General features: G+C 41.9%; 1 non-coding gene across 1 annotated transcript; it reads left to right on the forward strand.

Moving 5' to 3' along the window:
• The first annotated feature begins 2,078 nt into the window (after nucleotides 1-2,078).
• Nucleotides 2,079-2,185, forward strand: LOC132504469 (U6 spliceosomal RNA). The gene has a single exon (XR_009534901.1). It is a non-coding gene; the product is annotated as a U6 spliceosomal RNA (small nuclear RNA).
• The last annotated feature ends 10,773 nt before the right edge of the window (nucleotides 2,186-12,958 follow it).

The raw sequence follows: 12,958 nt of genomic DNA on the forward strand, positions 1-12,958 counted from the left end.
GAAAAGGGAACCCTCTTGCACTGTTGGTAGGAATGAAAATTAATACAGCCACTATGGAGAAGAGTTTGGAGGTTCCTTAAAATACTAAAAATAGAATTTACCATATGACCCAGCAATCCCACTACTGGACATATACCCAGAGAAAACCATAATTCAAAAAGACACATGCACCCCACTGTTCACTGCAGCACTATTTACAATAGCCAGGTCATAGAAGCAACCTAAATGCCCATCGACAGACGAATGAATAAAGAAGATGTGGTACATATATACAATGGAGTAGTACTCAGCCATAAAAAGGGATGAAATTGAGTCATTTGTAGAGATGTGGTTGGACCTAGAGACTGTCATACAGAGTGAAGTAAGTCAGAAAGAGAAGAAAATATATCATATATTAACGCATATATGTGAAATCTAGAAAAATGTTACAGATGAACTGGTTTGCAAGGCAGAAGTAGAGACACAGATGTAGAGAACAAACGTATGGACACAAAGGGAGGAAAGCGGGAGTGGAGTGGTGGTGGTGGGATGAATTGGGAGATTGGGATTGACACATATACAGTAATATGTATAAAATAGATAACTAATAAAATCCTGCTATATAAAAAAATAAATAAAAAGTTTTTTAAAACTTTATCTAAAATAATAATAAAATAAAAATTTTATCTAAAATTGCTACTTTGAAATGTAATAAATGTAATAATGTTTTATTCTAACACACATCATCATTTCTTTATTTTTTTAATATTTATTTATTTGGTTGCGCCAGGTCTTAGGTGCAGCAGGGGGGCTCCTTAGTTGTGACATGCAAAAACTTAGTTGCGGCCTGCATGCGGGATCTAGTTCACTGACCAAGGATCAAACCTGGGCCAAGGATCAAATCTGGGCCCCCTGCGTTGGGAGCGCAGAATCTTAACCACTGCGCCACTAGGGAAGTCCCCATCATTTCTTTACAATATATTTCTTCTTATGTTCAAGAATTTATCATTGGCTTAAGAAAGACAGATTAGAAGACTTGCTTCTTCAACCCACCTCTACACCATCTATGCCTAAAAATACTGAAAAAGATGAAATTGACATGTCAGAGTTCTCTGACTAGTGGAAAGGAGGGATAGACTCCAAAGCAACTGTGCAAAACTAAGTAAGAAACAAAAATATGATGAAATCTGTATTTCCCTCAACTATATAGATATTAGTTGTTTATCTTATCATGTCTTATGCAACACAGTATTTTGAATAGTATTATAGCACTAGGTAAGTTGCAGCATCATTGTGAGACCAATCATTCAGAGTTTAGAGAAAAAGGAATTGCTTAGTTTAAATGTAGATATGCTGAGCTCTTCAAAAGCTAAAAATTGTTTCTTTCAGCTTTTCAAAGTAGAAATGAAAAAGTTACTGAAGCGTTGTACAGGATAACTTACACACTGCATTCGCTGAAGAAGTGAACTCAATAGCTGAGAGATAATAAAGCCTCATACCTTGACATAGCTGAACACCTGCTAGATGAAAAGTCGTGAAAGAAATCTGAGCTTCCACTTAACAACAATACAGTCACTTGTCATATTAAAGATTTAGCAGCAAATATGAAGACTGAGTTAATCTCTTGCCTGAAGAATTGTACTTGTGCCTCATAAATGAATGAATCAACATACACAGGAGAAACGTGCTGTTTTCTCGTATTCATCTCATGTCAGCACTAACTAATCGTTAAAGATCTTCTTCTATGTGAATACTTGGCAATGAACAAATGTGGTGGTGAAATTCTCAGTGCTGACTAACTTTTTTGAATGTCATGGTTTCTCCTGAAACAACGGTTTTGATATTTCCACCAATGGCACAAAAGCAACAGTGGGTTATTTGGTGCCACAGATAAAGCAGTGGCACAAAACTGTCCAAGTAGTCATTAGATTCTTCATAGCACACACTCGCAGTTTAGTTGGCCATTAAAAAGAATGAAATAATGCCATTTGCAGCAACATGGATGGACATAAAGATTATCATACTAAGTGAAGTAAGTCAGACAGAGAAAGGCAATATCATATGATATCACTTATACGTGCAATCTAAAATATGATACAGTGCTCGTTTCGGCAGCACATATACTAAAATTGGAACAATACAGAGAAGATTAGCATGGCCCCTGTTCAAGGATGACATGCAAATTTGTGAAGCGCTCCATATAAAAAATAATAAAATAAAATATGATACAAATGAACTTATTTACAAAACAGAAATAGACTCACAAAGAAAACAAACTTATGGTTACCAAAGGGGAAGAGGAGTAAGGATAAATTTGGAATTTTGAATAAACAGGTACACACTACTATCTATAAAATAGATAAACAACAAGGACCTACTGTAGAGCACAGGCAACTATATTCAGTATCTTGTAATAACCTATAATGGAAAAGAATCTGAAAAAGAATATATATCACTTTGCTGTACACCTGAACCATTGTAAATCAACTATACTTCAATTTTTTTAAAAAAGCTAGTTAGCACACCCAAAAAAATCTTGAATATAAAACACATTCACATTCTTTGTGAAGAAATGGGAAGTATACATAAAACACTGTATACTGTGAAGAAGTGGGAATTACACATAAAACATTGCTGCTGCATACTGAAGAACAATGTTTATCTCAATAAAAAGCACTTGTGCAATCATTTGAGATGTGAGCTGAACTACCTGCTTTCTTCATGTACCACTCTTTTTACTGGAGAGAATGACTGATAGGCAAACTATGATTCATATTTGGGTATTTGGCAGATATTTTCTCAAAAATGAACAAAGGAGGGCTTCCCTGGTGGCGCAGTGGTTGAGAGTCCGCCTGCCGATGCAGGGGACGCGGGTTCGTGCCCCGGTCCGGGAAGATCCCACATGCCGCGGAGCGGCTGGGCCCGTGAGCCATGGCCGCCGAGCCTGCGCGTCCGGAGCCTGTGCTCCGCAACGGGAGAGGCCACAACAGTGAGAGGCCCGCACACAGCAAAAAAAAAAAGAACAAAGGAGACTGTCACTTCAAGGAAAATAACTGACAATATTTGCTGCCATTCATAAAATTTGAATTTTCCAGCAAAAATTAGAATTGTAGAAAATCTGCCTCTGCCATCCTGAGTTTGACAACTGCCTGACACTATAAGAGTTTTCCAATGAGATCAATATTGATATTAATAAATGTGATTTTTTTAATATTGTGCAATAAAGTATATCAACATTTGGAGGGTATGCAAAGTTCAGTGACCCAAAATTTTCCAGGTGACCAATGCATGACGTTACAAAGTCACACATGGATGAACAATCCACTCAAAGTGCAAGACAGACCAGAGCAATTTTAATGTAAGAGTAGAAAAATTTGTTGATATGGTTTCAGATTCCACATCACAGCTAACCTTTAAGAAACTACCAGTTGTCAAGTGTTGGTGTAGTATCAAAGAAAAATATTCACAATTATCTGAGAAAGCTGATACACCTCTCTTTCCAACTGCATATCTGTGGGTCCAGATATGCTTCATCTACTTCCATCAAAACAGCATATTGTAACAGATTAAATGCAAAAGCAGGTATGAGACTCTAGCTGTCGTCTATTAAGCCAGATATTAAAGAGATTTGTGAAAATGTACAACAATGCCACTCTTCTCACTAATTATTTATTTTAGAAAATATAACTATTTTTCATTTAACATGGTATTTTATGAAGAAATGTCTAGTGCAGCCACTACGGAAAACAGTGTAGAAGTTCCTCAAGAAATTTAAAATAGAACTACCATATCATCCAGTAATTCCACTTCTGGGTAAATGTCTATAAGAAATAAAACCATTATCTTGAAGAGATATCTGTATTCTCATGTTCATTGCAGTATTAGTCACAATAGCCAAAGTATGGAAACAATCTAGGTATCCGTCAACAGATAGATGTAACAAGAAAATGTGATGTATATGTATTTATATATACACAGAATATTTAAAAATATTCTTTAAAAAGAAGAAATATTCTTTAAAAAGAAGAATATTCTTTAAAAAATATTCTTTAAAAAGAAGAAAAAAGAAGAAAAAATAAGAAATTCTTTAAATTCTTTAAAAAGAAGAAAAAAATTCTTTAAAAAGAAGAAAAAAGAAGAAAAAATATTCTTTAAAAAGAAGAAAATCAACTATACTTCAATAAAAAGTTGTTTGTTTAAAAAAAAAAAAAGAGAGAGAGAGAGAGAAAGAAATACTGTCATTTGTGACAGCATGGATGAAACTGGAAGGCATTATGCTTAGTGAAATAGCCAGACATGGAAAGACAAGTACTCCATGGTATCACTTACATGTGGAATCTAAAAGGAGAAGTCAAACTCATAGAACCAAAGAGTTAGAAAAGTTATTTTCCAGAGGCTGGGGGATGAGGAAATAGGGAAAGGTTGGTAAAAGGGCACATTTTCAATTATAAGATGAAAAGTTCTGAGGCTCTAATATATGTATAACATGGTAACTATAGTTGATAACACTGTATTGTATAACTGAAATTTGCTAAGAGAGTAGAACTTAAATATTCTCACAAAAAGAAAGGTAATTATGTGAGATGATGGATGTGGTAATTAACTCAATGGGGGGAATCGTTTTACAATGTATACATATATCAAATCATCTCATTGTATACTTTAAATATCTTACAATTCTTTTTGTCAATTATAACTCAATAAAGCTGAAAATATTATTTATGTGAACATTTATTGTTTTTAATGAATAAGTTAAAATTTTTAATTTCTCAGTTTTAATTTCTATTTTAGTAAATATTGACAGTTATAACTCACAATTACTGAGGACTCTTTGGAGTCCTCGGTAATTTTTAAGAACCTACAGGGCCCCTGAGACAGAAAAGTTTGAGAACCCTGCCTTCCCTGGTTTATCTAACTATTTGCCTATTGATGGGCACTTTCTGAATGTTCCCTTTTGTCCTGTAAGCAATGCTGTACTAAGCATCTTTGTACATATCTCTTTGTGCACAGTATAAGAAAATCTTTTTACTCAAGGAAAACATTCTAATACAGGGGTAATTAGTGGTTATCACAGGTGGCTTAGATTCATGTATCAGGGGAAAGGGCAGGGTGACAGTGCCTGACGTTGGATGCAGATAAATCAGGAAGCTTTGGGGGGAATACACTGGCTGTCCAGTGGTTAGGACTCCGTGCTCTCAGTGCCGAGGGCCCAGGTTCAGGTTCAATCCCTGGTCGGGGAACTAAAATCCCATAAGCCACACGGTGCGGTGGCCAAAGCAAAAAAGGAAGTCCTGGGTTTGTCATCGTCAATAGAAAGCACAGTCAGAACGGCTATGCCAGACCCACTGTGACAAGGTCTGCAGAATCAGACACGGTGACATTGGCACAGGTAAACAGAACACACTGTTGACAGGATGAGAACATTTAGAGTCTCAGCACATAGGTTTCCTCGTCTGTCAAATGTAGGGGAGGTGATGATATGGCCAGCATTATTGCAGGGCTGAGTTAGGTAATGTCTGAAGCACCAGGCAGCGTGCTTGGAGCGTACCCAGAATTGATCAGAGGGTAACTTCTTCTCCACCTCTTTTCCCTACATTACACGGCCAACCCCAATACTTCTGGCCACCCCATGCTGAAGCCTGGAGAAGGTTCCGTCCCAGACTCACCCTGTGGTTTGCAGTGAATCGGGAAGATGCAGTCTCCTGCCTTACAAAAGATCAGAGAAGGGAACATGGTGCCATTGCCCCCAAACTCCGTGAGGCCCATGGGGTGGAGGCTTCCATTTTCTCTAAGATGTTAACCTCCCAGCCTGTACCTGCCTGAGACTTCCTGAAGCCACTCCCCATCAGCCTTCCTGCCCCCAGCCTCTCAGATCTAAGAAGTCCACCGGGCAACCTGCCGGGCAGAGCAATACAATAGCCTTGCGACAGTCCGGAGCGGGTAGCCCGGGCAGAGAGCCAGGCCCTTGACAGGGCTCCCCTCAGATTCCCACCACCCTGTTCCTGCCGCAAGGAAAATTACTCAGAGGGCAGGCTCCCTACACGGCCACCACTTCCTGCCATCCCCCCACAGACAAAAAGCTCCACCCTCCTCCTCTCCGAGACTCTACCCTAACTATTATAGGGTAGATAATCCCTATCTACCCCAAGGCCTCCCCAGCTGAGTACAGGTCAGGCTCCTGGAAATTACAGGTCGTTAAGGAGAAGACTGTTAGCCTGTCCTCCAAGGCTGCATATCAAGGACGTTCCAGAGCCTTTTTACCCCCATCCTCCTCTTTCCTGAGAATATATTCTCCCTGTCAATCCTAAATATTGACTCAACAAACTGTCACCGACTCATATATTATTTTTCTAAGAATCAGTAAGGTGTTCATTTCACAAGGTAATATAAAGAATGTCCCCAGGACTCTACTCACCCCCTGTGCTCCCTCCTGCCCTCCCACTCTCAGCTGCTCCCTCCCAGGTTCCCAGCTCCGGGTGTGTCCATTAAGTCAGCCTGCCCCTAAACCTCACACGGTACACAAAAATTAATTCAAAATGGCACACAGATTTAAAGGTAAAACATGGGGACTTCCCTGGTTGTCCAGTGGTTAAGACTTTGCCTTCCAGTGCAGGGGGTGAGGGTTCGATCCCTGGTGGGAGAGCTAGGATCCCACACGTCTCTTGGCCAGAAAACCAAAACATAAAACAGAAACAATATTGTAAAAAATTCAATAAAGACTTCTTAAAAAGTGGTCCACGTCAAAAAAGAAAATCTTTAAAAAAATAAATAAAGGTAAAACATAAAACTATAACACTTTTAAAACATAGAACAATCTTCCTTAGTCTGTTAATATGGTAAATTACACGGATTGATATCTGAATATTGAATGAGCCTTGTATCCTTGGTTGACTATGATGTATAATGGTTTTTATGCATTGCTAAATTCTATTTGCTAATTTTTCATTAAGGCTTTTTGTACTTATTTTTTTATCTATATTCATGAGGGTTATTGAGCTATAGTTTTCTTTTTCTTTTCTGTTTTCTTCCTACGGTCTTTGTCTGATTTTAGTATCAAGGTAATAGTATCTTTATAAAATGAATTGGGAAGTTTTCCTTCCTCTTCCATATTCTGGGAGAGATTATGTAGAATTGGTCAAATCTATCTAGTATACTCCAAAAGGAACAGGATTCTCTTTCTTTCTTTCTTTCTTTTTCTGTCACAATGGTTAATGATTATCTGGGGGAGGTGAACCACTCACCTAATATGAGGTTCAACTATGTCCTACTTGTTTTTATATTTCTGTAATGCTAGTATAGCTAGTATAGCTTTTACTATGTGCCAGAAACTATTCCAAGCATTTTGTAAATATTAATTCTTTTACTCCTCATACAACCATTTAAGGTAGGTATTATAATCATTCCTATTTCACAAATGAGAAAACTGAGACACAGATAAATACTTGCACAAGGTCACACAGCCAATAGAGGCATACCTCAGAGATACTGCAGGTTTGGTTCCAGACCACCACAATTAAGTGAATATCACAATAAAGTGAGTTACGTGAATTTTTTGGTGCATACAAAAGATACATTTACACTATACTGTTAAGTGTGCAATAGCGTTATGTCTTTAAAACAAGTACAGCGGGGCTTCCCTGGTGGCGCAGTGGTTGAGAGTCCGCCTGCCGATGCAGGGGACACGGGTTCGTGCCCCGGTCCGGGAGGAGCCCGCATGGCACGGAGCGGCTGGGCCCGTGCGCCATGGCCACTGAGCCTGCGCGTCTGGAGCCTGTGTTCCGCAACGGGAGAGACCACAGCAGTGAGAGGCCCGCGTACCGCAAAAAAAAAAATTAAAAATAAATAAATAAATAAAACAAGTACAGGGGTGGAGGAAAAAGGAACTGGATGAAGGCAGTCAAAATGCACAAACTTCCAGATATAAGATAAATAAGTACTAGGGATGTAATGTAGAACATGATAAATATAATTAACACTGCTGTATGTTATATTTGAAAGTTGTTAGAGAGTAACTCCTAAGAGTTCTCATCACAAGGAAATTTATTTTCTCTTTCTTTAATTTTGTAACTATATGAGATGATGGATGTTCACTAAACTTCCTGTGATCATTATTTCATGATATATGAAGTCAAATCATTATGCTGTACCCCTTAAACTTATACAGTGCTGTATGTCAAGTACATCTCAATAACACTGGAAGAAAAAAAAACTTTTTAAAAAGTATATACCTTAAAAAAAAAAAGTATATACCTTAATTTAAAAATACTTTATTGCTGGAACTTCCCTGGTGGTCCAATGGTTAAGAATCCACGCTTCCAATGCAGGGGGCATGGGTTCAATCCCCGGTCAGGGAACTAAGATCCCACATGCCCTGCAGCAGCACAACCTATATATATATATATATATATATAGTTGCTAAAAATTGCTAACCATCATCTGAGCCTTCAACTAGTCATAACTTTTTGCTGGTGAAGGTCTTGCCTCAGTGTTGATGGCTGCTGTCTGATCAGGGTGGTGGTGGCCGCTGAAGGCTGGGGTGACTGTGACAATTTCTTAAAATAAGATAACAATGAAGTTTGCCGCATCCATTGACTCTTTTACAGACCATTCCTCTGTAGCGTGCAATGCTGTTTGATACCCACAGCAGAACTTCTCTCAGAATTGGAGTCAAATCTCTCAGACCCTGCCGCTGCTTTGTCAACTAACTTTGTGTCGTATTCTAAGTCTTTTGTTGTCATTTCAACAATCGATTAAGTTCACTGTCTTAACTGGGCCCAGTTCATGTTGCCCCAGAACAATTACAATAGTAACATCGAAGATCGCTGATCAGAGATCACTACAACAAAATAATGATTAAAAAGTTCAAAATATTGCAAGAATTACCAAAATGTGACACAGAGACACAAAGTGAGCCAATGTTGTTGGAAACATGGTACCGATAGAACTGCTCAATGCCGGGTTGCCACAAATCCTCAGTTTGTAAAAAATGCACTACCTGTGAAGCACGATAAACGCGAAGTGCACTAAAACGAGGTAGGCCTGTAAATGGAAGAGTTGGGATTTAAACCCATTCTCTCCAGCACAGGAATCTTCTGCCCCTGGAGACATTAGTATTATTTTCATACTCTAGATAACGAAACTGAAGATCACAGAGCTTAAGTGATTGGACATGACAAAAGTAGAATTCTTGATTCCCACCCACACCAAAACCTGGCTTTCCATATCTCCCCATCTCAGAAAGGAGTTCCAGCCAAATGCATGAGAGCTGCCTTTGAGTTTTCTCTGCACCTGAACTCCCACAGCCAATCCATCAGCCATGGGCTTCCCTGCTGGCGCAGTGGTTGAGAGTCCGCCTGCCGATGCAGGGGATGCGGGTTCGTGCCCCGGTCCGGGAAGATCCCACATGCTGCAGAGAGGCTGGGCCTGTGAGCCATGGCCGCTGAGCCTGCGCGTCCGGAGCACAGGCTCCGCAACGGGAGAGGCCACAAAAAAAAAACAAAAATAAACAATCCATCAGCCAGTCCTGTTGATTTCACGTCCAAAACAGTTCAAATCCTCTCTTCCTCTCCACCTCTACTGTCATCTCTGGTCTATACTATGAATGCAGTGCTCCTAACTGACCTCCTTCATTCTCTCCTAAACCCTCATAAGCCATTCTCCCTCCACCCTGCAACTAGAGTTTTTTAGTTTTTAATTAAAAATTTTTTTTATTTATTTACTTATTTATCTATTTGTTTATTTATGACCACACATGGCGTGGCTTGTGGGATCTTAGTTCCCCAACGAGGGATTGAAACTGGGCCCTCGGCAGTGAAAGCACAGAGTCCTAACCACTGGACCACCAGGGAATTCCCTAGGGTTATCTTCTTAAACATAAATCTCCACTGTTTAAAACTCTTCAGTGGCTTCCCATTGCACCTAGAATCCACTTAGAATCAAAACTTAAATCCTTTCCCTGACTCACAAAGCCGTGCAGCCCCCGGCTCCTGCGTATCTCTCAGAGCACCTCATCCGCATTGTCCCTCACCCCCGTGCTTCTTTCTGCCCCAAACCTGCCCTCACCGTCTTTGCATCTGCTATTCCTTGAAAGCTCTTCCCACAAACATTTTATGGACGATAAACGTCACCTCCTCATAGAGACTTTCCCTAACCACCTGGTACAAGGGGACCCTCGGCAGCAGTATCTCCCACCATTCTCTTTTATTTTCTTCATAGCACATGTCACTGCCTCACATTTTTTTCTTGTTTATTAGTTTACTACCTCCGCTACTGGAGCATAAGCTCCCTAAGCAAATAATAATAACACTTATGTAGCTCTTATTTTATACCAGGTACTGTTCAAAGCACTTTTACACAGGTAAACTCATTTAATCCTCACCACAATCCTAAAAAGTTGCACTATAAACATCTCCTTGTTTCAGAGTACTCAGGAACAGAGAGGCAGAGCAACTTGCCCACAGTCACACAGCTTGTAAAGGGTGAAGCTGGGAGGCAAGCCCAGGCAGTCTGGCTGTGGAATGTGTGCTCCTAACTCTCCTACTTTATGGCCCTCGTAAGAGTCCCATGTTCTGTTTGGAGAGCCGTCCAGAAACTTGTAAGAGTGTGACAGACAGGGCTGTTCAAGGGTAAAGCTCATAGAGACAAAGGCCCAGAAATCAAATCTGAACCAAGGCAAAGACAGAGGGCCTGGTGTGTCATCAGCCAAAATGAAAACTGTCAGACTCTCCTGAGTTGTTCAGGGCTCTCCTGGGAAGGGTTTGGGGCCACAAATCTTTTAACAATCCTTCCCGTCCACAGCCTGAGGTCACCACTGTCACTAGTGTCTGAAGGCCAGAAATAGAAAGGAGACACTTGGCCTTCTAATGTGCTTAATCTAATGCTTGATTTATTAAAGATGAGACAGTGGCCTTTTGCAGTGGGAGCCTTACTAGGCACTGGAGCTGCCGGATGTGGCATCTGGGTCCCAATATTCACGTTGTCCCTGCGTGATGCTTTCTGCTATACTACAAGGTCACGCTACTCCCTCACTCCCACCCCAGAACTTTGCTCTGATCGGGGAGGGGTACCAGGATCACCACTAAATACTAGCAATAAAAGCCAACTTAGTCTGCTTTTCCTGTAGCTTATCAGCACAGGGACACAGTGGTGGGTAAGGTGAAGGGTAGCCCAGCTCCAAGGATGGGACTATGACCTTAGACATTGCCCCAGTGATGAATGTCCAGTCACTCTGAACATATTCAGGGCAGCTCCGGCCCTACCTTACACACAGCGCTCACTCAAGCAGGAGGGGATCTGCCAAGATTCCAGTGAGCAGGAGGTCAGCACAAGAGAGGTCTGGCCACCAGGGACGCCGGGGAAGGGTCCTCGGTCACTAGGTGGTCTGGAGCATGAAGTCACAAGGACAGACCTGGAAGCACAAAGGAACAACAGGATCACAGCAACACCAGCCACCGCATGGCCTTGAAGCCAAGTTAGCCAATGAGCACCATCGCTCCTCCCATCTGCAGCGTAGGACCAGGATGGTTCCCAGAACTGAGAGCAGAGGAGAGGGTGGAGTCGTGCTGTTAGGCAGATATTCCCAACAGGGTGACGGAGCCACAAGGAAAAAGAGCTGGGAGGCTGGGACAGGTCTTTCCAGGTGGGGAGAAAGCTATGGGTGTGATGAGGGAGATTAGAGAGAGGCTGACTGCCCTCCTCATCCAGTGCGTGCCCCCCCAAGGGCAGGGTTTCGGGGGAATCTTCATGGAAAAGTCTGCTATGAGGCAGTGTGTGCAGTGGCTAAAAAACTCAGGCTTTAGGGAATTCCCTGGCAGTCCAGTGGTTAGGACTTGGTGCTTTCACTGCCAGGGTCCAGATTCGATCCCTGGTCAGGGAACTAGGATCCCGCAAGCTGTGCAGCGCGACCTAAACAAAAAACAAACAAAAAGACCCCACAGTCTTTAGAAACCAAAGAAACTGCTCTAAAGCCATGACGCTACACTCAGGAGCTGTAAGGCCTAGGGCAGTGGTTCTCAAAGTGTGCTCCTTGGTCCAGTAGCATTAGCCTTACCGGAACTCAGGAGAAATGCAAATTCTTGGGTCCCACCGCAGCCTTCTGGATCACACTCCGGGGGTGAGGTCCCACACGCTATGTTTGATCAAGCACTCTGGCTGATTCTGCTGCATACCAGAGTTTGAGAGCCGCTAACCTAGGACAGAACTATCTGTTAGTTCTGTTAGTTAGTACTGGTTAGTACTAACTGGTTAGTACCAACCGGTTAGTACTGGTTACTACTAACCGGTTAGTACTATCATCTCCCACCTAGTCTGAGAAACAAAAAGAATCCGGATCCGAATGTTGCCCTCTTCCTGGGTCACCTAGTCAGTGTCACTTTCAAGCAGCCAGTGCTAACAGGAAGATACCTAATGCACCTCTCTCTCAGGGGGTTGCTCACCGCATATCGAGGGAGGGGAAGGGGCTGGGAGGTGCCCTGGTTCAGGCCCCAGCTCGAGAGCTACCAGCTGTGTGAAGCTGTCAGGTGTGAAGCTTCCCTTTGTACCTCCCACACCACGGAACCAGGGACACGGTGGCTGCTCAGTCCTCACTGAAGGGTGAAATCGACCTCAACTTCTCCATGTCTCACATCATGATCAGCCTGCACCACCACCTCTTCCGGAGTTGCTGGAAAGCCATGACTCAAATTACAGATTGAATAGGTAAAGGTGCCTGTGCAGAGACACTGTTAGGCAAAGCAGAGGGGGGAGGCTAAACTAATGGTGTGAATGCCCTTACTCTCCCACCTAAGGCTACTACAAGGGCACATTCTACTCTCTATGGTTACCAAGAACAGCCTGGTCCAGGAGGACCAGAGCGTAAACAGCAGGAACTGAGCCTGTGGTTGTCACGTCTGGAAGGAGGCATCGCACAAGGGCAAAGGGAGGAAAGGGTGGGGTACCTTTCTGCCAGCTCCAAGGGGCAGAAGGAGAAACCTCTTTACCT

Source organism: Lagenorhynchus albirostris, chromosome 1 (assembly GCF_949774975.1).
Source record: "Lagenorhynchus albirostris chromosome 1, mLagAlb1.1, whole genome shotgun sequence".
NCBI classification, from domain to species: Eukaryota; Metazoa; Chordata; class Mammalia; order Artiodactyla; family Delphinidae; genus Lagenorhynchus; species Lagenorhynchus albirostris.